The 27,419-nt window shown below is 35.1% G+C and overlaps 1 long non-coding RNA gene across 1 annotated transcript; it reads left to right on the plus strand.

The window, feature by feature from the left end:
* The first annotated feature begins 1,766 nt into the window (after positions 1 to 1,766).
* On the plus strand, positions 1,767 to 25,567 carry LOC134756407 (uncharacterized). Its single transcript, XR_010133280.1, has 6 exons — positions 1,767 to 1,855; positions 7,809 to 7,895; positions 15,177 to 15,203; positions 20,699 to 20,764; positions 23,202 to 23,278; positions 25,436 to 25,567. It is a non-coding gene; the product is annotated as an uncharacterized lncRNA (long non-coding RNA).
* The last annotated feature ends 1,852 nt before the right edge of the window (positions 25,568 to 27,419 follow it).

Raw genomic sequence — 27,419 nt, forward strand, 5'->3', positions numbered from 1 at the left:
ATCCATGACCTCCCAAAGTTTTCTCCCACTCTTTCGATTGTTTTGTTTTTTCTTTCTGTGGTAAGAGCATTTAACATAAGATTTATCTTCTTAACAAATTTTAAAGTATACAATACAGTATTGTTAATCATAGGCCCTTTGCTGTGCAGGAGATACTCAAAAATTTTTTGTCTTGTATAATTGAAACTTTAGACCTTTTGTCCAATCCTTCCCCAGTTTACTCCTCCCCTATCTTCTGATAACAACCCTTTACTCTGTTTCTGTGAGTTTGACTGTTTTAGACTCCACATATACGTGAGATCAAATAGTATTTATCCTTCTGTTGACTGGCTTATTTCTCTTAACATAATGTCCTTCAGGTCCATTCATGACGTCACAAATGTTCAGGTTTTCTTCTTTTTTTAAGGCTGAATAACTTTCCTGTATGTGTATATATTACCATGAGTCATGGTGTCACAACTGATTTCTTTATCCATTCATCCATCAATGGACACACAGGCTGTTTCCATATCTTGACTACTGTGAATAGTGTTGCAGTGAACATGGAAGTGCAGATATCTCTTCAACAAACTAATTTCAATTCCTTTAGATATGCACCCAGAAGTAGGATTTCTGGATCAAATGGTAATTTTAGTTTTAATGTTTGAGTAACCTTCATCTTGTTTTCCATAGTGGCTCTACCAATTTACATTCCCATCAACAGTGTAAAGTGTTCTCTTTTCTCTACATCCTAGCCAACACATGCCCTGTGTTTTTTGATAATAGCCAACTTAACAAGTATGAGCTGATATCTCATTGCGGGTTTAATTTGTATTTTCCTGATGACTGGTAAAAGCCATTTTTCATATACCTATTGGCTATTTTATGTCTTCTTTTGAGAAATGTCTATTCAGTTCCCTTGTCCATTTTTTGTTTGGGTTGTTTTATTGCTATTGAGTTGTTTGAGTTTATTATACATTTTAGATATTAACGAGTTTTCAGATACGTGGTCTGCAAATATTTACTCTCATTCTATAATTTACCTTTTCATTTTGCTAACTGCTTCCTTTGCTGTGCAGAAGCTTTTTCATTAGATGTAATCCCACTTGTTTATCCCTGCTTTTTTTTCCTGTGCTTTAGTGTCATATCCAAGAAGTCATTGCCCAGTCTAATTTGTAGAAGCTTTTCTCCAATGTTTTCTTCCAGGAATTGTATTGTTTTATGTTTTACAGTTAAGCCTTTAATCCATATTGAGTTGATTTTTGCATATAGTGGGAGATCAAGTCCAATTTAATTTTTTTTGCGTTGAATTTTGATTTTTCCAAAACCATTCATTGAAGAGACTATCTTTCCCTCATTGAGTATTCTTGGCACCCTTGTGGAAGATCGGTTGACCCTATATGCATCGGTTTATTTATGGGCTCTCTGTTCTACTCAATTGGTCTGTATGTGTGTTTTTATGCCAGTGCCTTGTTTCAATAACTGTAGTTTTGTAATACATTGTTCAAATCAGGGAGTGTGATACCGTCAGCGTTGTTCTTCTTGCTCAAAATTGCTTAGACTTTTTTTTTCTTTACTGGTTTCCTTTTTCCCCACTATGTATCAGTCACATGAGCTGTTTCTTTTCTCAGAATCTGTCTACTTTAAACACCTGTCCTCTTGGGCTTTCTATCTTTGGTCACCTTTCAGCCTTTAACTCACAGTATGGCTGTCAGTTTCTTTCTTGAGCACAATATATAACAAAATTTCCCCTTTACTTTTAATTCATGGTGTTTTTTTCTTCACAGATGAAATATAATTTGATGTTTGCGCTTGTTTGAATACTCCATGAAGATGAGGAAAATACATGTTTGTGTCTAACAGTGTCTGGCATGTGGTAAGTGGTCGGTAAATATACGTTAAATCAATGATTGAGTGCATAAATATTCTTTGTTCTTCGGTTAACCCTTTTTTAAATTCCATGCTTACTAAGCTTTTTAACCCATTCTCTCTTCATAAAATTATTTAAGATCTCTAGGTTGTAGTGTGTTTTCTTTGGTGATCGAAAAGTAACTTTGGAGTTTTTATGTGTGCCTTCTGTTCACTCTGCGAGTACTTTATTTATTTATTTATTTTTGAGACAGAGTCTTACTGTGTTGCCCAGGCTGGAGTGCAGTGGTGCGATCTCAGCTCACTGCAACATGTGCCTCCCAGGTTCAGGTGATTCTCTTGCCTCAGGAGAGTGCCTTGTTTATGAAAAATAAGTTAATATTATCCATTATACTAGAATTTTTACAATTGTAACACTTGTTAAAAAAATATTCAAGACAATCTTTAGAGACAGTATGGAAGAGCTTATTCAAGGGAGAATATTGCGAAAGGTATAGGGATTGCTGCAATGGGTCTTATAGTGTGGTAGAGACATTGGTCTTGACTCTGATTACAAGAGGAACAAATGCGAATCTATAGTCAGAGTAGGGGCTGGCGAATGAAAAGTTACTAAGAGAAAACATCAGGGATAAGGGGATTCTTCTTAAACTGACTTGACAGGATTTTTATTGAAGGTAAACCAGCATAACAAGATATTGAGGGTAAGGAATAAGGAATTTGATCAGATATCAAGGGTGTTTATGTAAGGGCAGGGGATTTTCACTAGACTAGCCCAGCAAGATTCTTGCTAAAAGTGCGCTAAACAGGCAGAGCCACTGGAACTAAGGACAAAGCCCAGGGTCAGGGCCTAGTCAGAAAGAAGACTCAGAGGAGCCTGACTCAGGCTTGGGCAATAGCTTAGACTTTTTTGAAGCCTAAATATGGCAATTCTATTACATTGTAAGATAACATGTTAATGATGCATCTATTCACATCCACAGCTTTGGTCAGAAACACACTAAAAAGAAACATTAAGAACTTACCTATTATAGCATTTTAACTGGATAACAAGTAGGCTGCATATGGTATCATCACAGTATCTGATGATATGCTACAGAATTAATACTTTACCTCTATAGAAAAAAATTATAATCAGTTAATTTGTACAGCGAATACATTTTCTGAGTTTTGACTATTAATTTCTAACGTAACAACTATCACATATGTAAGTGTTTTATGAGACCATTATCACTTCCAGCTTCTTCCAAAATCTCGTTTCCTTAACTAATGTTTATAGTATTTTTGCCAGAGTAGACATCCTAAAAAAGGTGCCCATAATAAAAATATCTAAAGTACTGGAAATATATTATTTAAAAAAAAAAACTAAATACCTATCTGAGATTTCACAGACAAATAATAAAAAATACCCACAGGACCAAACTATTGAAAAGGAATGAAGCAAAAAAAGAAGTGAGGACTGAAGCTGAAGGGTGCCCAGGGGGAAACAACTGATCTCTCTTCGACTAGAGCTTCCATTTTAACTCGAGGCCCACAGAATTGGAGCAATGACTACAGCCCAAACAAAGCCCTAAACACTATGTCTTTTAAAGCCAGCAATCCCTGGAGTGAATAACCACAGGACACAATCTAGAAAAACTATTTATATCCTAAAGGAAAGAAGGAAACTTGTCTGTCTCAGCTTTAGCTCTGAATGAGGCCAGCAAAATCTCACTAAAAAGTCATTTACCAAAAACATATACAGTTTTTGAGCCAGAATTAACACTATCTATGGCCACAGAAACACCAGGTTACAAATATGTATTTAACTGGTGCTGTGATTTTAATGTCCCAGAAATCTGGTAGAAACAACCATAATTCTCCCTGGAGGACTATATCTTAAGTTCAAGTCTGAAGGGAAGAATTCCCACAGATAAAGTTCCAAAGAACATATGCTCAGTATCAAAAACAGAACATATGAAGAGACAAGCTACTATGAATTCGAGTCAACAAAGCAGGTAAAACAGAATTTGAAGTATAAAGATTGTAGATATTGGAATAAGTGGCTAGAGAATATAAAGTAAGTGTGTTTGTTAGAAGAATAAAAATATGGCTGGCACTATAAAATTGGTCAGTTAGATTTTTTAAATAACCAGGAGACTATGTAGAAGTGAAAATTATTGTAGCTAGAATTTAAAAATTATGGATATTTTTAACAGCAGATTAAGCATGCTGGAAGATAATAAGTGGGTTAAAAGCCCCATCTGGGGCTGGGTGCGGTGGCTCACGCCTGTGATTCCAGCACTTTGGGAGGCGAAGGTGGGCGGATCACAAGGTCAGGAGTTCAAGACCAGCCTGGCCAATATGGTGAAACCTCATCTCTACCAAAAATACAAAAAAAAATTAGCCAGGCGTGGTGGCAGACACCTTTAGTCCCAGCTACTCAGGAGGCTGAGGCAGGAGAATCGCTTGAACCAGGGAGGCAGAGGTTGCAGTGAGCCGAGATAGTGCCACTGCACTCCAGCTTGGGTGACAGAGCGAGACTCCATCTCAAAAAAAAAAAAAAGAAAAAGAAAAAAGAAAAAGATACATCTGAAAATTATACAATATTAACCATACGGAGTCTAAGATATTTACAAAAACTGGCTTAAAGACATGGAGAAGATGTTTAAAGACATGGAGAAGAGATTCATGATTTCTAGCAAAAATTAGATGCATATTAAGGAAAAATATAAATTAAATGGTGATACGTAAAATATGAAGAGACAATAACTGAAAGTTTTATCAAAACGATTAGATATGAATTGTCATATTATGGAAGTGAAAATTATCCCAGCAGGACAATGGAGAAAAACTACAGCTAGACTGCATAATACTAAACCGCGTATGCAGTCTAGCCTAGACTGATAGTATTTCTTGTAAAATACTTATATATGTGATAGTTTTTAATGTTAGAAATTAACAGTCAAAGCTTACAGACTGACTAGGCTAGACTGCATAATGCTAATGACAAAGACATCTCAAAAGCTGCTACAGAGGAGAGCAGCTTTTATTATTTTAAAAGAATAAAAATAATGAATAACAGCTATATACAGTTTATAAGAGTCAAGTATAAACAAAAGGATATTTAGAAGCATAAAAGTAAAAAGAGAGGAAAACACATCAAGTAAATGCTGACACCTGCAAAAGTAAAATCAAATATTAAGCAAAGTAAAGAAATTAACATATTTACACACAAACCCACAAAAAGCATCTTTATATAATGAATAAAGTTTTACCAAATGGATAGGAAATTTCTAAATTTGCATACATCTAATAATATAGCCTCAAAACATGTAAAGCCAAAAAATCAAAAGGATAAATCTAGCACTATAGCAGGGCATTTTCATATGCTATTCCATAGCTTTTATAATATGAATTAGGACATTAATTTTGAAATATATATAATATGATTAACAAATTTGATTAATGAGAATAGTTAAACAACAATACAACCACAATTTTGTAATAAGCATTTTTTTTTTGAGACAAGGGTCTCTGTGTCACCCAGGCTTGAGTGCAGTGGCATGACGATAGTTTGCAGCAGCCTTGAACTTCTGGGCTCAAGAGACTCTCCCACCTCAGACTCCTGAGTAGCTAGGACTACAGACATGTGCCACCATGCCAGATTAATGTTTTTTGTTTTATTTTTTGTAGAGATGGGGCTCTTGCTATGTTGCACAGGCTGATCTTGAACTCCTGGCCTCAAGCTATCCACCTTGGCCTCCCAAAGTGTTGGGATTACAGGCCCGGGCCACCGGACCCAGCCCATAATAAGCATTCTTTTTAAGCACACATTAAGCATATAGATGCTCAAATTATAGAATTTGAACATATAGACAATAAACAAATTTCAGCTAATTTTAAAATGTGCTATCATCTCAGAGAATGAATTTAAAATTGAAATTGAATAAAGTTAAAATGAATAATTATATAATGCAAATTAGGAAATATTTATAACTTAAGGTAATAAGAATACTACATACTGAAAGCCTCTAAAACTGTGATTTAAAACAAATGGGTATCCCTAAATTGTCTTAAAGTCTGAAAATTAATGATGCACACATAGAAATTAAGATGCAGTCATGAACAGCTCAATAAATCTCATAAATATACAAGGAAGTAAATACACATAAGAGAATAAGTAATTAATAAAGTAGAAAACAAAGATAAAATAGATCATTATAAAAACGAAATGTTTTTCAACAGGGTTTAAATTAGCAAAATTTCTCACAATAATAAAAAAGCAGAAAAAGAGAGAAGCAGCAAATAAATAGTATTGAATACTCAAGTTTGGAAAATAATATGATAGTCAAATATTGATAGCCAGGGCATTTCCTAAAAAATAAAAAAAGAAGAGTGACAATCTAATAAAAGACAAATATGGAAATAATGCATTAACAGGAATTTAAAAATACAAAATAGGTGTTTGTATAATTAAAGATGTTAGACTTTGGCCGGGCACGGTGGCTCACGCCTGTAATCCCAGTACTTTGGGAGGCTGAGGCAGGCAGATCACTTGAGGTCAGGAGTTTGATACCAGCCTGGCCAACATAGTGAAACCCTGTCTCTACTAAAAATACAAAAATAAAAATTAGCTGGGTGTGGTAGTGTGCACCTGTAACTCCAGCTACTCCAAAGGCTGAGGCACAAGAATCGCTTGAACCCAGGAGGTGGAGGTTGAATTGAGCTCAGATTGCACCACTGAACTCCAGCGTGGGTGACAGAGTGAGACTTTGTCTCAGAAAAATAAAAAAATAAAGATGTTAAACTTTATTTGTAATTAAGGAATACAAATTAAATTATGGGCACAATTTTAGAGCCGACATATTGACAAGTGTGTAATTGTAATACCAATTGTTGCATGAGTGTGGATCAACAGAAACTTATATAGGGCTAATGAAAATGTACACCCATTTTAAAAAACAAGTTTTCTCTACATTAACTATAATCAAGAATGCTAATCTTAATTATATATCCTAGAAAATAATCTGGCATTGGTACAACAGGAAGAATGTACAAGAATGTTCATAGTTTTTAATGGAAAGTTGGCTTGAAATAAATGAAATGTCTACCAATAAACAAAGAAACAATAAGTAAGTAAATGAGTGAAGTATGTCCATGTAGAAGAATATTATACAACCATGAAAATGGATATAATTCAGCTACTTATTTCAACATGAGTGAATCATAACTACACAATGAAATACACTGTAGAAAATAGAGAATTCCACATATAGAAAGTGTCATTGTTTGTGTCAATTGATTGATAAGTAGCTGTATTGAATACTTTACTGTATAATAACCCCTATATTATCTGTTGACTCGTGATTCCAAACTTTAAAAATATTGTTTCTAGAGTTTAAAATATTATTGGAGAAATCATACTTATATACCCAAATAGTAAAGACCAAAACAAAACAAACAAAAACATTCGAGGCAATATCTAACCAACAGCTGATATGCTTGGTTCAGATAATATGGATTTTAGGAATTTAGAAAAATGTGAAGCCAGAATAATAGAGTGCACTCTATGAGGAGGTAAGTGATAATACAGTGTAAAACCTAGGTAAGTTGTTGGAAGGCATATGAGAGACACCAGACCCGGTTTATGTGCCGTACAATTTGAGATTCTACCCCAGTACTTCAGCTAGTAAATTGCTCCCCTGGTGGAGTGATGTACACTTTTAATCCTGAAGGATGTGAAACCTTGGTTACTTTGTCCTTGTTCAGTCATGTTTGGTGGATTTGCCAATTTATCTCTAATCTCTAGGCATGAAACAACCAAGAGACAATGCATTGGATCTCCTGGATTCCCAAATAAATACTGTAAATTGTATTGTATAGCAGAAATCTTAGCTTCTGATTTTAATCAAGGCTGATTACCATGGCTACATGGCTACTGAAGTGAAATGACTTTTTTTTTTTTTTTTTTTTGTCTGCAGATCCACTGGCATGATAAAGGCATGGTAGCTGGCCAGATGGTACATGCAGTTTCTAGTTCAATGGAACTCTTCCTGTATCTCTAACAGGTGAGTTTTCCCTTGACACCAGGAACTATTGCCTATTAGAGACAAAGGCTGTGAAGCGAGGAAGCACAAACTCTCTAAATAAGTGGAGGTCGAAATGAGAAAGTTTGATCCTACTTGTACTCCTAGGTTCCTGAACTCATATGTTCCCAGCATTGGTGTCTGTATTCATTTGCTAGGACTGCCAAAACAAAATACCACAGACTGGGTAGCTTCAACAACTGAAATTTATTTTCCTAAGTTCTGGAGGTTAGAAGTCCAAGATCAGGGTGCCAGCAGGTTTGGTTTCTTCTGAGGCCTTTCTCCTTGGCTTGCAGATGGCCCCCTTCTCACCTCGCCTCACTTTGGTCTTTCCTGTGTGCATCCACATCTCTGCTTTCTCCCTGTGGGTCCTAATCTCTTCTTGTAAGGACGCCAATCAGATCGGATGAGGGCCCATCCTAAGGGCTTCATTTTAACTTTATTACCTCTTTAAAAACCCTACCTCCAAATACAGTAGCATTCTGAGGTCCTGAAGGTTAAGGCTTCAGCATATGAATGTTTGGGGAAACACAATTCAGCCCCATACATTGGCAGTTGATTTCGGGAATGTACGCATCATGGAGAACACTACTGCACAGCCACAGGCTGTTGTCCTAAAGCCAGGATATTTGCTGAACCTTCAATGGGGTACTCAGCCATTCTATTAGGCCAAATATGTATAATATGTATGATATAAGACCAATTAATCTAATAGTGGTGAGACCATTATTCTGTATTTTGCTGGCAGTAGAAAATGTTGACAAAAAGAGTCAAACTCTGTGAAATATTTTAAGACGTTTATTCTGAGCCAAATATGAGTGACCACAGCCTGTGACGCAGCCCTCGGGAGGTCCTGAGAACATGTGCCCAAGGTGGTTGGGGTACAGCTTGGTTTTATATATTTTAAGAAGGCATGGGACATCAATCAAACACATTTAAGAAATACATTGGTTTGGTTCAGAAAGGTGGGACAAATCAAAGCGGGGGCTTCCAGGCTATAGGTAAATTTAAACATTTTCTGGTTGACAATTGGTTGAGTTTGTCTAAAGACCTGGGATCGGTATAAAGGAATGTTCAGGTTAAAGCTAAAGATTTGGAGACCAAGTTTTATTGTGCAGAGGAAGCTCCCAGAGAGCGAACTTCAGAGAGAGCAGGTTGTAAATTGTTTCTTAATGGGACTTGAAAGGGTGCCTGGCTCTTAGTTGATTATCTCCTGGATAGGAGGAAAGGAAGGAAAATGAAGGGGAAAGGGGATTCTCTATAGAATGTGGATTTTCCCGCAAGAGATCTTGAAGGGCAATGAAGGTAGGGTAAGGAAATATATTTTGGGGTTAAATATTTTTTCTTTGTCTCATAATGTTATGCCAGAGTCAGATTGAGAAGTAAGTCACAATATATAGGGTTAAAAAAACCCATCTGATGAAAATTGTTTGAAGGGCATGACTTCTTAGACCCCTTAGGTAGGAATTTGTGTAAAATAAAAAAATCAGAGCTTAGTCCTCAAAAATTATCTATTTTCTTTTAAATTGAAAACATTTAAAAATCTTTTTGAGGGGTATATTTCAGAATATTCCTTTTTAAAAGTCTGTTTAACTGTCTCATACACACATATTCACAAACACTGAGAAATTATTTTTGTTCATGAAATGAAAAATGGCATTGTTTAAAATGATTTACTAAATCATATAAGTCTTCAAACTAAAACATATTATTCTTCTCTCTGTAGTCCCTTTATTCTATGGCTAAATGTATTTGGAATGCTATGTGTTGTTTTCCTGGAGAGCGTCCCATGTGATTCTTAAGTGATTAGACAATGACTAGCCATTAAGCCAATTTTTTTGCTTTATTATTATTTTAAATTTTAAAATGGGAATATTATGTGATTATTTTTCACTGAAGTGAAAATGCAAATAAATTACCCAAGAGGTGGTTTATAGAGGAGATACTTTTGTTGTAGGTATAATACCTTTTAGTGTTTTATGAAAATCCTCATTTGTTTCTCAGCTGGTAATGTGTCAATACGATGTATGTGTGAAATTCTAGAGTTGCTTGTGGCAATGTTCTGTTTGTTTCCATGACCCCAGCAGTTCCTCCTGCGTAGCCCTTCAGCCTAGAGTCCCTTTATTATTTCATCTACCTCCAGAATGTTGTTCTGCAATTTACCCACTTTTATAGCATATACGACCATGACCAAACAATCTAGAACTTATTTAATACATTCAATAGAGTATTCAGGGTAGACAGTTTACCTAAATATGGCCATTATAGGTTGAATTTTGTCCTCCCAAAAGAGATGTGCTGGAGCCCTAACCAGGGGTATGTCATGTGACCTTATTTGGAGATAGGTTCTCTATAGACGTAATCAAGTTAAAACGAGGTCATTATGGTGCGCCCTAATCCATTATGACTAATGTCCTTATATAAAGAGGAAATTTGGACACAGAGATAGACAAGCATAAAGGGAAGGTGATAAAAAGAGAGTAGACGATGGCCACCTGCAAGCCAAGGCAAGAGGACTGGAACAGACACTCCCTTCACAGTCCTCAGAGGTAACCAACTCTGCCATTGCCTTGACTTTGGACTTTTAACCTCCGGAAATGTGAGGCAGTAAATTTCTGTTGTTTAAGCCACCCAGTCTGTCATACGTTGTCACAGCAGCTCTAGAAAACTAATAAATTCGGCTCTCTACACCTTCTATTCAAATTCCTGACAATCTGTCTGTCTTTTCTAAATCAAATTGCCACTGGAATCAATGAGAGAATAGGCTTGAAGATCTTTATGGAAAGAACAGACAAGGACTCTTTCCTCCTTGGGCTGAAGGAGAGTTTCCAGATTCTTGGAAGAACCTATCACACAGAGACTCTTAGATTCTTAGAAGGAAATTTGACATTGGTAAAAATTTCTCCAGTCAGTATGACCTTAGGGACTAGGGAGGAGCTAGACTAGGTCCTCTGCTCCTGAGGTTGAGCATATGCCTGGAGACCTGGGAACAGGAAGGCTTCATCCTGCTCCTCCGCAGTGGGAGCTGGCAGCCCTTCTGCTCCGGCACCACTGGCTCAGTGTTGTAGAGAGTAGTCTGCCTGCTTGCACTTGTTTACCCCCACCACCAGATCTAAGGGCTAATAAAGAAAATAACAAATAGGGGTTCTAACAGCCAGAGAGAGGATCAGTCAGCACAAACAGATCTCATGACAGCAAAATAGAGTTGCTGCAGGAGACAGAACATACTTGAACAAACAAATAATAAGAACTCTTAGGAAAATTCAAGTGCACCCCAATCACACATGCTTTCTGGAACTAAAATCACATGATTTTCCAATTAAATGTTTCAGTAGGTAAACTGAAGGATGCTTTAACATGAACCCATTCAGAGGTATAGAAGATCTTATAGAATAAATGTGTCAAAGCACAGAAGTACAAGTTATAATAAACAAACAAACAACTAGCCATTTGGAGAGTAGATGAAATAAAAATAACCGGCAAAAGTTGGACTTACATAAGAAAAAACATGACAGAAGCTTAAGTAAACAAATACAAGAAGAGATATCTTGAATTGAGACAAAATTATCAGAAGAATGAGTCTTACTAAATTTTAGGCAATTTTAAAGTGAAATAAGCAAAGCTAGCCATACCCTGCTATAATTAAGCTCTTTAAAAACAAAAAAAAGGTTATCATATTTCACACAGAGATTCTAACAGAAAAATCTAAACAAACAATTAGTAAAAAAGAACCTAGCCAATTTATCAAAGAAAAAATGTACTCTACAGCCAAGGAGGGTTGACAGCAAGAAGACGAGACTCTCTCAATATAAAAAAACTGCCAACATAATTACCAACAAATTTAAGAAATAAAGCATATGATCATTTATGAATTTTGACAAGCACTGGGTAAAAAGTTTAAATTTCCAAATAAAACAGGTATGTTTGTAAAATACTTGAATTTAGTAAATATTGTCAAAAATGCTGCATAGGCTGGGCATGGTGGCTCATGCCTATAATCCCAGTGCTTTGAGAGTCCCAGGTGGGAGGATCACTTTAGGTCAGGAGTTGGAGGCCAGCCTGGGCAACAGAATGCAGACCCTGTCTCCACAAAAAGAAAAAAAAAAGAAAACAATAAAACAACCAAGCATGGTGGTGCATGCTTTTAGTTCCAGCTAGTTGCAGGCTGAGGAGGGATAATTCCTTGTGCCCAGGACTTTGATGCTGCAGTGAGCCTATGCTAGCACAACCGCACCCCAGTCTGGGCGACAAAGTGAGACCCTATCTTTCCCCTCACCCCTCAAAAAGGTGTGTAGACTATAATGTTAAAAGTTAAGGCACTAAACCATTTCAATCAAACCAATTATTATTCTATGACGCCTTGGAGATTCAGTGAATGTAGTGAAGTAATGACATATAAAACAAAACTCACATAGCCAATGAATATAAGATAAAATATTTAGGTGTAGATAGATAGAGGGAATGGAAAACCATGTACAAATGGACAAAATGCATAGAATCCCTCAATATCATGTCTAATATACTTCTGCATTTTTAGAAAATGATATATGGTGTGTACACATACAAAGAAAAGAAATTGGCAAATTTTTCAATACCTACTAAGATTAGCAAAACTTATTACCCACTGTTCAGGAGCTATAACTGAAGAAACATTTTTAGACAAATGCTCTCATTTGGTATTAACAGATTGTTTTACTTATATTCTTCAAATTATGTAAGAAATGTGGAAGCCAGCCATTCGAATTCGATTTGTCACATGCAGTTTTGCCAGAACTTTTTCTCTCATGATTATTGGTGTTCAAAAGTTTAATACTTACTGTATTATTTACCGTAGATAATATTCATGATAGGAATCCCATGGCTAATAAGCACAACTTGACTTTGTATTTATTTTATGCATTACTAAAAAAAAATTCCATTCACAAATATTGACTCAGCCTCATTCTATGTAGTGTTAAAGAAAATAAATGAGAGTTTAATTTTTTTTAAAAAAACATTATTTCCTGGCTTGTATCCTTTACATTTTTGAAGTTAAAAAATATGTTACACAGCTCATTCCTTTTTTTCAAAACATTTGAATTGTACTCAGACTATTATGCTTTTTGCCTTTATAACATGAATTTAAAACATACAGATAATTTTATTTGAATAGGTTACAAAATGCTTACCTTAAAATTGTATATATATTGTATTTCTTTTTTTAACTGATTTTTTCTGTGACAATGTTATTTATGCCTTATTTTGACATTGTATTTTTTAAAATTAAATTAAATTTTTTTTTAACTTCCAGGTTACATGTGCAGGATGTGCAGGTTTGTTGCACAGGTAAACATGTGCCATGGTGGTATGCTGCACCCGTCAACCATCACCTAGATATTAAGCCCAGTATGCATTAGCTCTTTTACCTAATGCTCTCCCCTATTGCCCTTCCCTGACAGGCCCCAGTGTGTTTTGTTCCTCTCCCTGTGTCCATGTATTCTCATTGTTCAGTGCCCACTTATAAATGAGAACATGCAGTGTTTGGTGTTCTGTTCCTGCATCAGTTTGCTGGGGATAATGACTTCCAGCTAATCCATGTCTCTGGAAAGGACATGATGTCATTCCTTTTCATGGCTGCATAGTATTCCATGGTGTATATATACCACTTTTTCTTTATCCAGTCTATCACTGACGGGCATTTGGGTTGATTCCATGTCTTTGCTATTGTGAATAATGCTGCAGTCATTGCATATTTTTAATGTTTTTCCTTTTAGGTAAACATTTGATACATTTTCATTGCAAAAATTTTCTCCCCTCAGATTATTACAATGATTTTCCTGCTAATTATTTATCCTTTCTTTCTTTATTATAACATAATTTTCCTATATACTACTTTAAGAACATTTACAAGTGTATTAGTTGAAAAGTACTGTAATATCAGAAGAATTGTGATAATTTATATTACAGATCTTCAAATGATACCCAAACTCTTAAGTGTCTTGTTTTATAGATGATACATTATCTGTTGGGGGGATAATGTTTCATTAAACTTATGCCGAATTTTATGTTTATACTTGTCTGAAACTATACACTGAATTCTTTTTTGTAAGTACAATAGTTTGGTTGTAGCTGAGAGTTGCTTTTTACTTGAAGTCTGGAATTGTTATACTCTCAATAACTGTCACAAATTTTTTACTTTGTAAAAGAAAGTTTTAACTTCTCAATTGAGAAACTTTATTTTAACACCTCCATTTATTAACACCCTTAAATTTAGGCAGCCCTTTTCTATACTGTGTGATTATTTCAATTACAGAGTTTGTCTAAGTTTGAAATTTTTATTTACATTCTTGTTTCTTCATTAGACTGAGAACACATTTTTTTAAGGGCAATGTCTTGTTTTAGTTTACATCATCACCTTAAAACTTACTGAAGTGCCTGACACAGATATAGGATAAAATTAATATTTAGAGTCAATGAATAAATGAAATGTATATTTCCATTAACAATTGATGGGGTGTCTTTTTTGGTAAGTTGGAATTTCTCTCCAGTGTGATCGATTTGCCTTCATGTAATAGTTAACAGAACTGATAAACGGCCAACATAACAATTCAGCCTGTTTTCCTAGTGAAGAATATTTTTCATATTAAACAGATACCATTGAAACAGATGTTCCTGCATTAGGTTCTCAAAACAAATGAAGCATGGCTTTGATTCCACACATACAAAAACAAGTGATTCACAATGGCAGTTTCAAATTTGTGGTCACAATGATTAGTGTTCTACTTGTTACAAAGGATTTGATTAGTCATTTTCTAGACGTTTTGAAATTTTAATTATCTGGAATATTTAATATGCATTTTCTTTTTTTTATGCCCTGTAAATGTTTTAAGAGGATGAATTTTTAAAACCTTGTAGAACTTTTGTGTTCTAGAAATATGGTTTAGTGTGAGAAAGATCTCTATTTGCTGAGATAGCAAAATGTTTAATAAAACCTCAAGACCAATAAAAATATTTTTAACATTGGCTTAACTGGCCTGAATTCAACTCCCAGCATTGGCACCTACTCTCTCATTACCTTGCACAAAGTCATTCTAACTAAGCTTTAGTTTGTTATCTATAAAATAAAAGTTGCAATCTGTTTCATATTCATATTTCATTTCATACGTTTTTCTTTGCTCTCAATTCCTTCCAAAACGTTTGATTTTTTTAGAATTCCTTTTGAAAGTTCCAATGTTATTTATGGGAACATTTCTTAACTGTAATACCATTTTATTTTTTCCACAGAAAACCCCAACAATTTAAAGGTTAAAGGTAATATTTTTATTTTATTATTAATATAACTTTGAAATAACAGCTTTATTGAGATATAATTTACATTCATACCATAAAATTCACTCTTTGAAAGTATGCAATTCAGTAGTTTTTAAGTATATTCATATAATTATGCAACCATTACCACTCTCTGATTTTAGAACATATAACCACTCCAAAAATAGACCCCACACCATTAACAGTCACTACTCACTTCCCTCTGCCTCTAGTTCTTGGCAACCCCACTGATCTACTTTCTCTCCATGGACTGACCTATTCTGAACATTTCATATAAATCAAATCACATATATGTGGGCTTTTGTGACAAGTTTCTTTCACATAGCTTAATGTTTCTCAGATTTGTGGTAATACCCTTATGTTTAGAATAAGTTTTATGTCTAGCAAATATATGCGTTTATGGTTCTATTTTTAATTTAGTAGACTTTATTTTTCTAGAGCAGTTTTAAGTTCACAGCAAAATTGAGTGGAATGTACAGAGGTTTCCCAACTGTATGAAATTATAGACCCCTATTTCCACAAAAGTATAGCCTGTGTCATAATCAACATCCCCTACCACATAAATACCCCAACTCCCACAAATCTATAGCCTATGTCATAATCAGCATCCCTTACCACAGTGGTACTTTTTTAATTTTTACAAACGATGAACCTACATTGATAGACCACTGTCACCCAAAGTCCATAGTTTACATTAAGGTTCATTCTTAGTGTTGTACATTCTATAGGTTTAGACAAATATACAGTGGAATTTACCAACCATTGTAATACCATACAGAGTAGTTTCACTGCCCTAAAAATTCCTTGTGTTCTGCCTATTCAGCCTTCCCTCCCTCCACCCTTGTTATCCACTGATCTTGTTATATTCTCCACAGGTTTGCCTTTTCCAGATGTCATACAGTTGGAACCATAAAGCATGTAGCCTTTTCAGATAGGTTTCTTTTACTTAGTAATAAGCATTTAAGTTTCCTCCATTCTTTTTATGACTTCATAGTTCATTTCTTATTATGTTCCAGTATTCTGTGTAGAGCACACTCTATCCATTTGCCTACTTTTGCAAATCTTGATTATTTCCAAATATTGGAAATTATGAATAATGCTTCCATAAACATATTTGTGTAGGTCGTTTTGTGGACATAAATTTTCCTTTAAGTAAATATGAATGAGCATGGTTGCTAAATCATATGGTAAGAATATATTTAGTTTTTAAAGAAACTGCCTTCTAAAGTGTCTGTCCCGTTTCACATTCCCACCAGCAATGAATGAGAGTTTCTGTTGCTCTACATCCTCCCAACTTTGGTGTTGTCAGTGTTCTCGATTTTGGCTTTTCTCATGGGTGTGCAGTGTTACCCCATTGTCATTTTAATTCCCATTTCCCTGATGACATGTGATGTGCAGCATCTTTTCATATGTTCACTTGTTATCTGTATATCTTTGGTGAGGTGTCCATGAAGACCTTTGGCTCATTTTAAAATTAGGTTGTTTTCTTACTGTTGAGTTTTAAGAGTTCTTTGTATATTTTGGATACCAGTACTTTATCAGATAGGTGTTTTGCAAATAATTTCTCCCAGTCTCTGGCTTGTCTTTTTATTCTCTTTACAATGTCTTTTGCATAGCAGGCTTTTAAAAGTTTTAATAAAGTCCAGCTTATTAATTCTTTCTTTCATATATTGTTCCTTTGGTGTTGTAACTAAAAAGTTACCGCCAAACCTAAGATCATTTATATTTTCTTCTATGCTATCCTCTAGGAGTTTTATAGTTTTATATTTTGCATTTAGGTCTGTGATTTATTTTGAGTCAACTTTTGTGAAGGATGTAAGGTCTGTGTCTAGTTTCAACATTTTTTTTTGTATATGGATATCCAGTTGTTCCAGCAACATTTGTTGATAGGACTGTATTTTCTACATTTTTTATTGCTTTTGCTCCATTGTCAAAGATAATTTTACCATATTTGTGGGTTGTGGGCTCTGAATGCTGTTCCATTAATCTATTTATCTATTTTTTTAATACCTCTCTCTTGATTACTGTAGTTTTACAGTAGTTTTGAATTTGGGTAGTATTAGACATTTGACTTTTATTTCTTCAGTATTGTATTGGCTACTCTGGGTCTTTTGATACTACATATAAACTTTAGAATCATTTTAGCAATATACACAAAATAACTTACTGGGATTTTCATTGAGATTGTGTTGAATCTATACAGCTGACATCTTGACAATATTGAATCTTCCTATTCATGAACATGGAGTATCTCTCCATTTATTTAGTTCTTTAATTTCTTTCATCAGCATTTTGTGATTTCCTTCATATAAATCTTATATAAGTATTATTAGATTTCTACCTAAGTATTTCACTTTTGGGTGATGCTAATGTAAATGGTATTGTGTTTTTAATTTCAAACTCCACTTGTTCATTATTGGTGTATAGGAAAGTGATGAATTTTTATATATCAACTTTGCATACTACAATCTTGCTATAATCTTACTAGCTCCAGGACCTTTTTAATTGATTATTTTGGATTTTCTACATGGACAATCATGTCATCGACAAACAAAGATAGTTTTTTTTTATTTTTATCTTCCTAATCTATATACCTATTATTTCCTTTTTCTGTCTTATTCAATTAGCTGTGACATCCAGTATGATGTTGAAAAACAGTGGTTAAGAGAACATCTTTGACTTGTGTTTTAATGGGAAAGCTTGAAGTTTCCCACTGTTGAGTATCATGTTAGCTGTAGGCTATTTGTAGATAATCTTTATTAAGTTGAGGAAGTTTTCCTCTAGTTCTAGTTTACTGACAGTTTGTATAATAAGTGGGGCTTAGATTTTGTAAAATGCTTTTTCTGCAATGATTAATATGATCTTGAAAAATTTCTTTTTTAGTCTGTTGACATGATGGATTTATATTAATTGATTTTTAAATGTTGAACCAGCCTTACATAACTGCGATGAATCCATTTGGGTCATGCTGTATAATTCTTTTATACATTGTTTGATTTGATTTGCTAATGTTTTTAAAGATTTTATAATCTATGTTCATGAGTGATATTGGTCAGTAGTTTTCTTTTCTTGTAATGCCTGTGGTTTGATATCAGTATAATGCTGGCCTCTTATGAGTGAGGAAGTATTCTATTTGATTTCATTTTCTGAAAGAGTTTCTAGATAATTGATATTATTTCTTCCTTAAATGTCTGGTAGAATACACCAGTGAACCCATCTGGGCCTGACACTTTCAGTTATCCAGTTATCAATATTGATTAAGTTTTTAATAGTTATGGGCCTATTCAGATTGTCTATTTCTTCTTGTATGAGTTTTGGAAGATGTACCTTTAAAGAATTGATGTATCTCATCTAGGTCATCAAATTTGTGTGCATAGAGTTGTTTATAATATTTTATTTTATTCTTTTAGTGACTATGGATCTGTAGTAATAGCTCTTCTTTCATTTCTGATATTAATATTTTGTATTCTCTTTTTTTCCTAGCTGATCTAGAAAATTATAGATTTTATTCATCTTTTTAAAGAACCAGCCTTTGGTTTCATTGATTTTCTTTAGCAAATTTCTATTTTCAGTTTCATTGATTTCTGCTCTGATTTTTATTTCTTTTCTCCTGTTTACTTTGGATTTATTAGCTCTTCTTTTCCTAGTTTCAGGAGGTAAAATTTTAGATTGTTGATTTTAGATATTCCTTCTGTTCTAATATAAGCATTCAATGCCATAAATTTCCCTTTGAAAACTGCTTTTTCTGCATCCACAAATTTTGATAAGTTGTTTTTTCATTTTTATTTACTTTGAAATACTTTTAAATTTCTCCTAAGATTTCTTTTTTTGGCCCATGTGTTATTTACAAGTGTGTTTTTTAATCTCCAAGTAATTTGGGATTTTAAAACTACCTTTTTAAAATTGATTTCTAGTTAAACATCCATTCTGGTCTAATAGCGGCCACTGTAAAATTTCTATTCTTTTAAATTTGGTAAGTGTGTTTTATGGCTCAGAATGTGGTCTCTCTTTGTGAAGCTTCCATACAATCTTGAGAAGAATGTTATTGTTGAAAGAATTAGTCTATAGATGTTCATTATATCCAGTTGATGATGTCACTGGTGTGTTCAGTTATGCCTTAATGAATTCTAGCTGCTGGAATTTTCCATTTGTGAGAGAGGGGAGCTGAAGTCTTTAATTGTAATGGTGGATTCATCTACTTTTTCTTGCAGTTCTATCAGTTTTAGCCTCATATATTTTGATGCCCTATTGTTAGGCTCTTATATATTAATAATTATTATGTCTTCTTGGAGAATTGACCTCATTATCATTGCGCAGTGCCCCTTGTTATCCTTGATAATTTCCTTGCTCTGAAATCTGCTCTGTCTGCAATTAATCTCGCTACTCCCACTTTCTTTTGATTAGTGTTAGCATGGTACAGTAATCCCCCCTTATCCACAAGGGATATGTTCCAAGACTCCCAGTGGACACCTAAAACAGTGGATAGCATCAAACCTTATATATGCTATGTTTCTTCCTATGTATACATATCTACGATAAAGTTTAATTTATACATTGGACACAGTAAGAGATTACCAACAATAACTAATAATAAAATATAACAATTATGACAATATACTGTAATAAAAGTTATATGAATGTGATTTCTCTGCCTCTCTAAAAATATTTTATTGTACAGTATTCACCCTTCTTGTGATGTTGTGAAATGACACAATGCCTACGTGATAAGACAAAGTGACATGAATCACATAAGCCTTGTGATGTAGCAGTAGGCTAATGATGACCTTTTGTATTCTTAAATCTGTGTAACCATCTTTTAACTTTCCATTGATGACTTGGTGTCACTCAAATCAGGAGATTTCTTGATAGAGTCTTTGCATAGGTTCAACACTTTTTGGCACAACACGTTGCTATAATTGAACATGTTTTCAGGTCATGTCTTCCATCCATGAATTATGTGCTTTTTCTACTTAACTAAGTACTTATCATACAATGTGGCTAGAGCTTTTGCAGTTTAAGGTGTGACAGAAAACTACCATAAATTTCTTTTGCTTCTTCATAAGTTTATGGATAGAATATTCATTCTTACTGTAGATCTTAACAACATCAATATATGCTTTTTTTCCCTTCTTTATTAAGTTGAGGATTTTTACCTCTTCACCTAAAAGAATCACTTTATGTCCTTTCTTTGGCATGTTTGAATTTTCAGCATGACTATTATTGCATTTTGGAACCATTATTATGTAAAATACAAATTAACCTAACACAAGCACTGAGATATCATGATAGTCAATCTGATAACTGAGACGGTTACTAAGCAACTAATGGGCAAGTAGCATATACAGTGTGGGTATTCACATCCCACACAAGATAATGCAGGATTGATGGTGTGAGAGTTTATCATGCTACCAAGAATGATGCACAATTTAAAATTTATGAATTGTTTACTTCTGGAACTTTCCATTTAATATTTTCAGACTGTTTGTGGCTGCTGTTAATGAAAACTACAGGAACTAAAAACAAAAACAAAAGCAAAAACAAAGGTAAGGGGGGCCTACTGTATATCTTTCCTCATCCATTTACCTGTAATCTATATGTGTCCTTACATTTAAAGTGGGATTTTTGTAGACAAGATATAATGGGGTATTTTTAAAAATCTGTTGCTTAATTGGTGCATTTAAATCATTGATTCAAAGTGATTAGTGATATAGTTGGGTTAATACCTAACATATTTGTTAATTTCTGTTTGTTCACCTTGTTCTTTATTCCTATTTTTGTCTTACACTATTTTTCTGTCTTTTGTGGTTTTAATTGAGCATTTTATATAATTTCATTTGCTCTCCATTCTTAGAGACTTTTTAATGTTTGCACAGAGTTTACAATATAAATTTACAGCGAATCCAAGTCCACTTTCAAATAACACTATGCCACTTCATGTGTGAGTATCTTATAATAACAAAATAATTCATATTTTTCTCTCCCATCCTTATTGTCATTCATTTCATTCATGCATAAGCATAGAAAAGTCTATGTATGTATGTAAGCGTACATAATTGAATATATTATTGCTATTGTTAACAAACATCTATCAGATCAATTAAGAATAAGGAAAATACAAGTTTTTATTTTACTTTCACTTATTTCTGAAGTAATGCTTTCCTTTCTTTATGTAGATGTGTGTTTCTGAACTATATCATTTTGTTTTTCTTTAAAGAACTTCTTTTAAAATTTCTTGCAAGTCAGGTCTACTGGTAACAAATTTATTAAATTTTTATTTACCTAAAAAAAAAATTCCTTTACATTTGAAGAGTAATTTCTCAGGGTACAGAACTCTAGGTGTTTTTTTTTTTTTCCTCTCTCAACACTTTAAATATTTCACTCCACTCTCTTCTTGCTTGCATGGTTTCTGAAGGGAAGTCAGATGTAACTCTTATCTCTGTTCCTCTACAAGTGTGGTAGGAGTTATTAAGAAATTATTTTAGGCAGATAGAGAGGAAAAGAGGTCCTTGGAAGGTTTTTCGCAGCTCCAAAAAAACGTTTCTTGTATAGCATGAAAGCCCTGGCTCTTAAACCTGGGCTGGCAACCTTTAATATGCAAATGCAAGCCTTTAGAAACTGGTTCCACCCAACATGGCAATTCCCACTGTTGTCCTCTTGCCCTTGCCCCAACAGGTGCCTGACAGCATGGCCACCCCCATATATCCCCATGTGTGTAGAACATCATGGCGCCCTGCATTTGCATATTAAAGGGCTGGGGTGGAAAGGCCAGTTTTCTTGCTGGCTAAGTGAATAACATGCCTGGTCAAACCAATTCCCTGAGCCCTGTGCAAATCAAACACCGCCTCCTCCAGCCATGGCATAAAACTGGCTGGTATCCTCCAAATGTGGGGTCTCCTCTTTCAGCTTTGGAGCCCCCCTCCCTCTGTCTTTGTACGTGTAAGGACTAAACTCTGTGTAAGGACTGTATAAGAACTAAACTCTGACCTTTTTCCCCCTTCCTGCCCACATTCTTATCTAAGAGCCCTGGCAAGTCATGCCTTATACACCATAAAATATCTTTAGATGGGTTTTTATTAACCCTATATAAGTTGCTTACTTTCCAACCTGACTATGGTATAGCACCACATGACATATAGCAGACTGAAGGAAATAAAAATATTTTACCCCTAAATGTACTTCTTTGACATATTTTGAAATGGCTGTCACAAGCCAGCAGACTGAAGTAGGAGAAATTTGTATCTGTAGAGAATGGAGATTAATGCAGCCACATTTCCCCTTTCTATCCCTGTTCTGGATCTAGGAGAAATTGAGAGTCTGACACCTTTGAAAGTGAGAAGACACACATTTACCATCTATTCCCTCTGACAGTTTCTACCTTTGAGGGTCTATTTACACAATAAGAAGCCTGGTCTCCACAATCCCATTAATCTTAACTCAGTCATTCTTTTGTACTGGTTTTAAGTCTTTAGATAGTTTCTTAATTCTCTCAACCAATTGTCACCTAAAGAATCCCTAAAACTCACCTACGACTTGTAAGCCCTCATTTTGGGATGTCCCACATTTTCAGGACAAACCCATGTATACCTTCTGCATATTGATTTATGATTTTACCTGCAATGTCTGTCTCCCTGAAATGTATAAAACCAATGTGTAACCCAATCACCTTGGGTACACTTTCTCTCAGGACTTGTTCAGATTGTGTAACCTGGGCTGCAGTTACTCATATTAGCTCAGATTAACATCTATTCGTATATTTTGGCAGATTTTTTTTCTCCATCATCATGTGGTTTGGTGTCTGACTTGATTTGGGGAAAATCTTGGTTATTATTATTTCAAATGTTCTTCTGTTCCTTTATCTCTTCTCCTTCTGATAGTGCCCTTACACATACATTACAGCTTTTGTAGTTTCTCACAGTTCTTAAATATTGTGTTCTGACTTTTTAGTTTTCATTCTCTTTTCTCTTTGCTTTTAAATTTCAGTGATTTCTATTGAGATGGACTCAGTCTCAGAGATTCTATTCTCAGCTGTGTCCAGTCTACTGAGAGGCCCATCAAAGGTACTCTTCACTTTTGTTATAGTTTTTTGATCTCTAGCATTTGGAGGGAAGTCTTTCTTATAATTTCCACCTCTTTGTTCACATTGACCACCTGTTCTTACATGTTGTCTACTTTATCCACTAGAACCCTTAGCATATTAATCATAGTTATTTTAAATTCCCCGTCTGTTACTTCCAACACCCTGCCATCGCTGAGTCTGATTTTAATGCATTTTCTGTCTCTTCACACTGTGTTTTACCTGTTTGTATGTCTTGTCATTTTTTTCCTGCCAGGTGGACATTATGTACTGGAAAAAAGGAACTGATGTAAATAGGCTTTTAGTAATGAGCTGGTACAGTGTTGGGGGAGGGGAAATGTTCTATAGTCCTATGATTAGGTCTCAGTCTTTTAGTGAGCTTGTGTTCTGGACTGTGAACTTCTCAAGTGCTTCTCAGTTTTCTCCACTTAGATGTGACAGGATGACTAGAGGGATCTGAAATTGGGTATATCCTTTCCTCCACAGGGGATGCTAGAGCCAGCTGTGGTTGGATATTGCACTTCTCCCAGGTCTGTTAGGCTCTGATAAAACCAACAGGTTAGGCTTTGATTAAATAATCTCCTCTGAGGGCAGACCTTGTTAAGAATAAATGAACTCTCTGGCACATTCAAATGGGTTATTTTCCTCTGACCTGGCCAAAACATGATGGGATTTTTTATCTATTACTTATTGTGAGGGCCTGGAGAGCCCCAGGAGGTAACATGCATGCGAGTGTGTTGGGGGTCGGGGGGGTTGCACCGTAACTGGGTTCCCCTGTTTTTAACTCTCAAGAATTTTCCTCACTGAGCCTCCACTGACTCACAGTTACACTTTTGGTTTTCCTATCCTCGCACTGGTTCCAATGGCGGTTTAAACTCACAACTCTCTGTTCCAATATGCCCTAACTGCCTGTATTCACCTGTTTGTCTCTCCAATTTGGGGGGCATTGGTTTGTCTGTTATGGTACTAAGAAGAATTTTCAATTTGACTTCCTCTTTTCCTAATTGAATACCCTTTATTTCCTTCTCCTGCCTAATTGCCCTGGCCAGAACTTCCAACACTATGTTGAATAGGAGTGGTGAGAGAGGGCATCCCTGTCTTGTGCCACTTTTCAAAGGGAATGCTTCCAGTTTTTGCCCATTCAGTATGATATTGGCTGTGGGTTTGTCATAAATAGCTCTTATTATTTTGAGATACGTCCCATCAATACCTAATTTATTGAGAGTTTTTAGCATGAAGGGTTGTTGAATTTTGTCAAAGGCCTTTTCTGCATCTATTGAGATAATCATGTGGTTTTTGTCTTTGGTTCTGTTTATATGCTGGATTACATTTATTGATTTGCATATGTTGAACCAGCCTTGCATCCCGGGGATGAAGCCCACTTCATCATGGTGGATAAGCTTTTTGATGTGCTGCTGGATTTGGTTTGCCAGTATTTTATTGAGGATTTTTGCATCAATGTGAACAATGAGAACACATGGACACAGAAAGGGGAATATCACACTCTGGGGACTGTTGTGGGGTGGGGGGAGGGGGGAGGGATAGCATTAGGAGATACACCTAATGCTAAATGACGAGTTAATGGGTGCAGCACACCAACATGGCACATGTATACATATGTAACAAACCTGCACATTGTGCACATGTAGCCTAAAACTTAAAGTATAATAATAATAAAATTAAACAAAAAAAAAAAGAAGAATTTTCAGTTTGTTCAGGATTTTTCTTATTGCTAGACTGAAGTGGTGATTTACAAGCTTCTTACATGGTAGACCAGAAACTGGAAGTTTCTTATGGTTCTCTTTTAAACTATTTTAAAAACTTTAACTGGTATTAGATTTGGGGGTTTTTTTTGTCATTGTTTGTTTGTTTGTTTTGTAGCTTTGGTGAATATTTGGCCTTTTAAACTTTTGCACATTTTGTCTTGTAAAGGGAACTTTGCTAGAGCATGAAACACATTCATTTTAAAAATTAGGCATGTTTAAAGCATTCCTAGAAGACAATGTGGTAGATGTAGATGATGTACAAATGAATACTAGGGAAAAAATCTTATTCTAAAGTAGAGTCAAGTCACACAGGTTAAATGATAAATAAGCTTTATTTCAGTTCCTCAAAATACTTCCCTCTCTCTTCTCTAAAGCGTTTATATTTACTCTTGCCTCTAACTGGGATGTTCAACTCTCTGCATGGTTAACTTCTCTAGTCCTCCATGTCTCAGCTTGAATACTTCCCAGAGAAAGCTTCTCCCATCTTGTGTAAAGCAGCACCATACCTGTTACTCTATCACATCATCTACTTGGTTTAATTACCAGGTCATGATAATCTATTTTATGGATTTACTTATTTATTTTGACTCTCGTCTTGTAAGGTATGCTTCACGAGGTAAGCACCCCCTTTGACTTTTTTTCTTTATATTTTCATTACTTAGAATGATCACTGGCACAGGATAGATGCTTAAATAATATTTGAATTCAAATAATGAAAGGACTACAAAGGAGCTTCAGAGAGGAGAAGTTTCAGGATGCAAAATGGCATTTATAATTGAGATCAGTCTTCTCTTCCCCTTACCCACTTGCATTCTTTTATCTTAGGATAAAAGAAAAAAATGTGAGAGTGAAAAACACAAGGTAGTGGGAGAGAGAGAAAATAGATGTTTTTTATACAATGTGGAATATTGAAAATTTGAGAACACAGACCAGGAAGAACATTTGCACTGATTGACGGAGTCAGGCTGGAAAATTTGGCATCATTCCTGGCTTAGTCTGTGGGGTCCTTAACATTGATAGTCAACAATAATTGGTGTAGACTTAGCACCAAGGTCAGCCTCAGGGGCAGACATTTGAATCTGTGGCAGCTGCAGATGCAGTTGTGTCTCTAGTGAGTGTCAATAGCATGGTTGACATTTGGAGGAAGGATATTTACTAAGAAAAAGAAGAAAGAGAAAGTGCTAAAACATAATGCAGTAGCCATGGAGACCAGCAGCTTCATGGAGCATTGGGCATGACACTTCTAGGAACCTCTCAAGATTATCTAGGAAGAGATTAAGGGAGGTTGGCTTTGTTGAAAAATTAATAGGAACATGCAGTACCAGACAAGTTTTACATTGTGAACTTGTTTTTAATCTTTTCTTATTGCCAGATTGCTGAGGCCTAAGAAACAAAGATTTGCTTCTAAAAATAATTATCTTCTTTCTTCGCCCCTTTGATAGAGAAAGCACAAGACAAAACAAACAAACAAAAAAACAAGCCAAAAATCCCCCAAGTACCTCCAAACATTTTCTGTACCCAAAATGTTACAAACATCTAAAACAAGTAAATGTTTCTTTCTTCTAGCCATATAAATTAAGAAGAAGAATATAGACATTTAGGATAATTAAATTCTTTTCCCAAGTTCCTTGTGTTCAAAGCAAAGTTCTCTGGGTTTTAAGGTAGCAAAAAATCGTGAAAATTATTATTCCCACACACTTCCATATATTCTCATATCTTAATTATGATATATGAGTTTTTTACCAATATAAACCACACTTGACTTGAGTGTTTTAATTATTTTTTGCTGAATGCAGGGAAATTTATGACAATTCAGACTCACTCTTGGCTGAATGAATGTTGGTAGTGTCCTTGCAGTCTCTTCTTTTAGACAAAGGACTGGTGGTGGTCACTTATGTTCTCTACACCACTTTCCCATACTTGTGAGAGAAAGGTCCCAGCCTGGTCAAATTCTTACAAAAATAAATGCTGAGAATGTCCATCTTGGCCATTGATCTGTTTTCTGTTCCATGCTTTTGTAAACCCCTGTGGTGATGTATTAGTCCATTTTCACATCGCTATAAAGAACTGCCCAAGACTGGGTAATTTATAAAGGAAAGAGGTTTAATTGACTCACAGAGTTCAGCATGGCTGGGGAGGCCTCAGGAAACTTATGATCATGGCAGAAGGCAAAGCGGAAGCAAGGACCTTCTTCACAGGGTGGCAGAAGAGAATGGAGCTGGCAGACGAAATGCCAGGCACTTATAAAAACATCAGATCTCGTGAGAACTCACGATCACAAGAATAGCACAGCGGAAACCGTCCCCGTGATTCAATTATCTCCACCTGGTGTGTCGTTTGAAAGGTGGGGATTAAGGG

Source organism: Gorilla gorilla, chromosome 3 (genome assembly GCF_029281585.2).
Source record: "Gorilla gorilla gorilla isolate KB3781 chromosome 3, NHGRI_mGorGor1-v2.1_pri, whole genome shotgun sequence".
Classification (NCBI taxonomy): domain Eukaryota; kingdom Metazoa; phylum Chordata; class Mammalia; order Primates; family Hominidae; genus Gorilla; species Gorilla gorilla.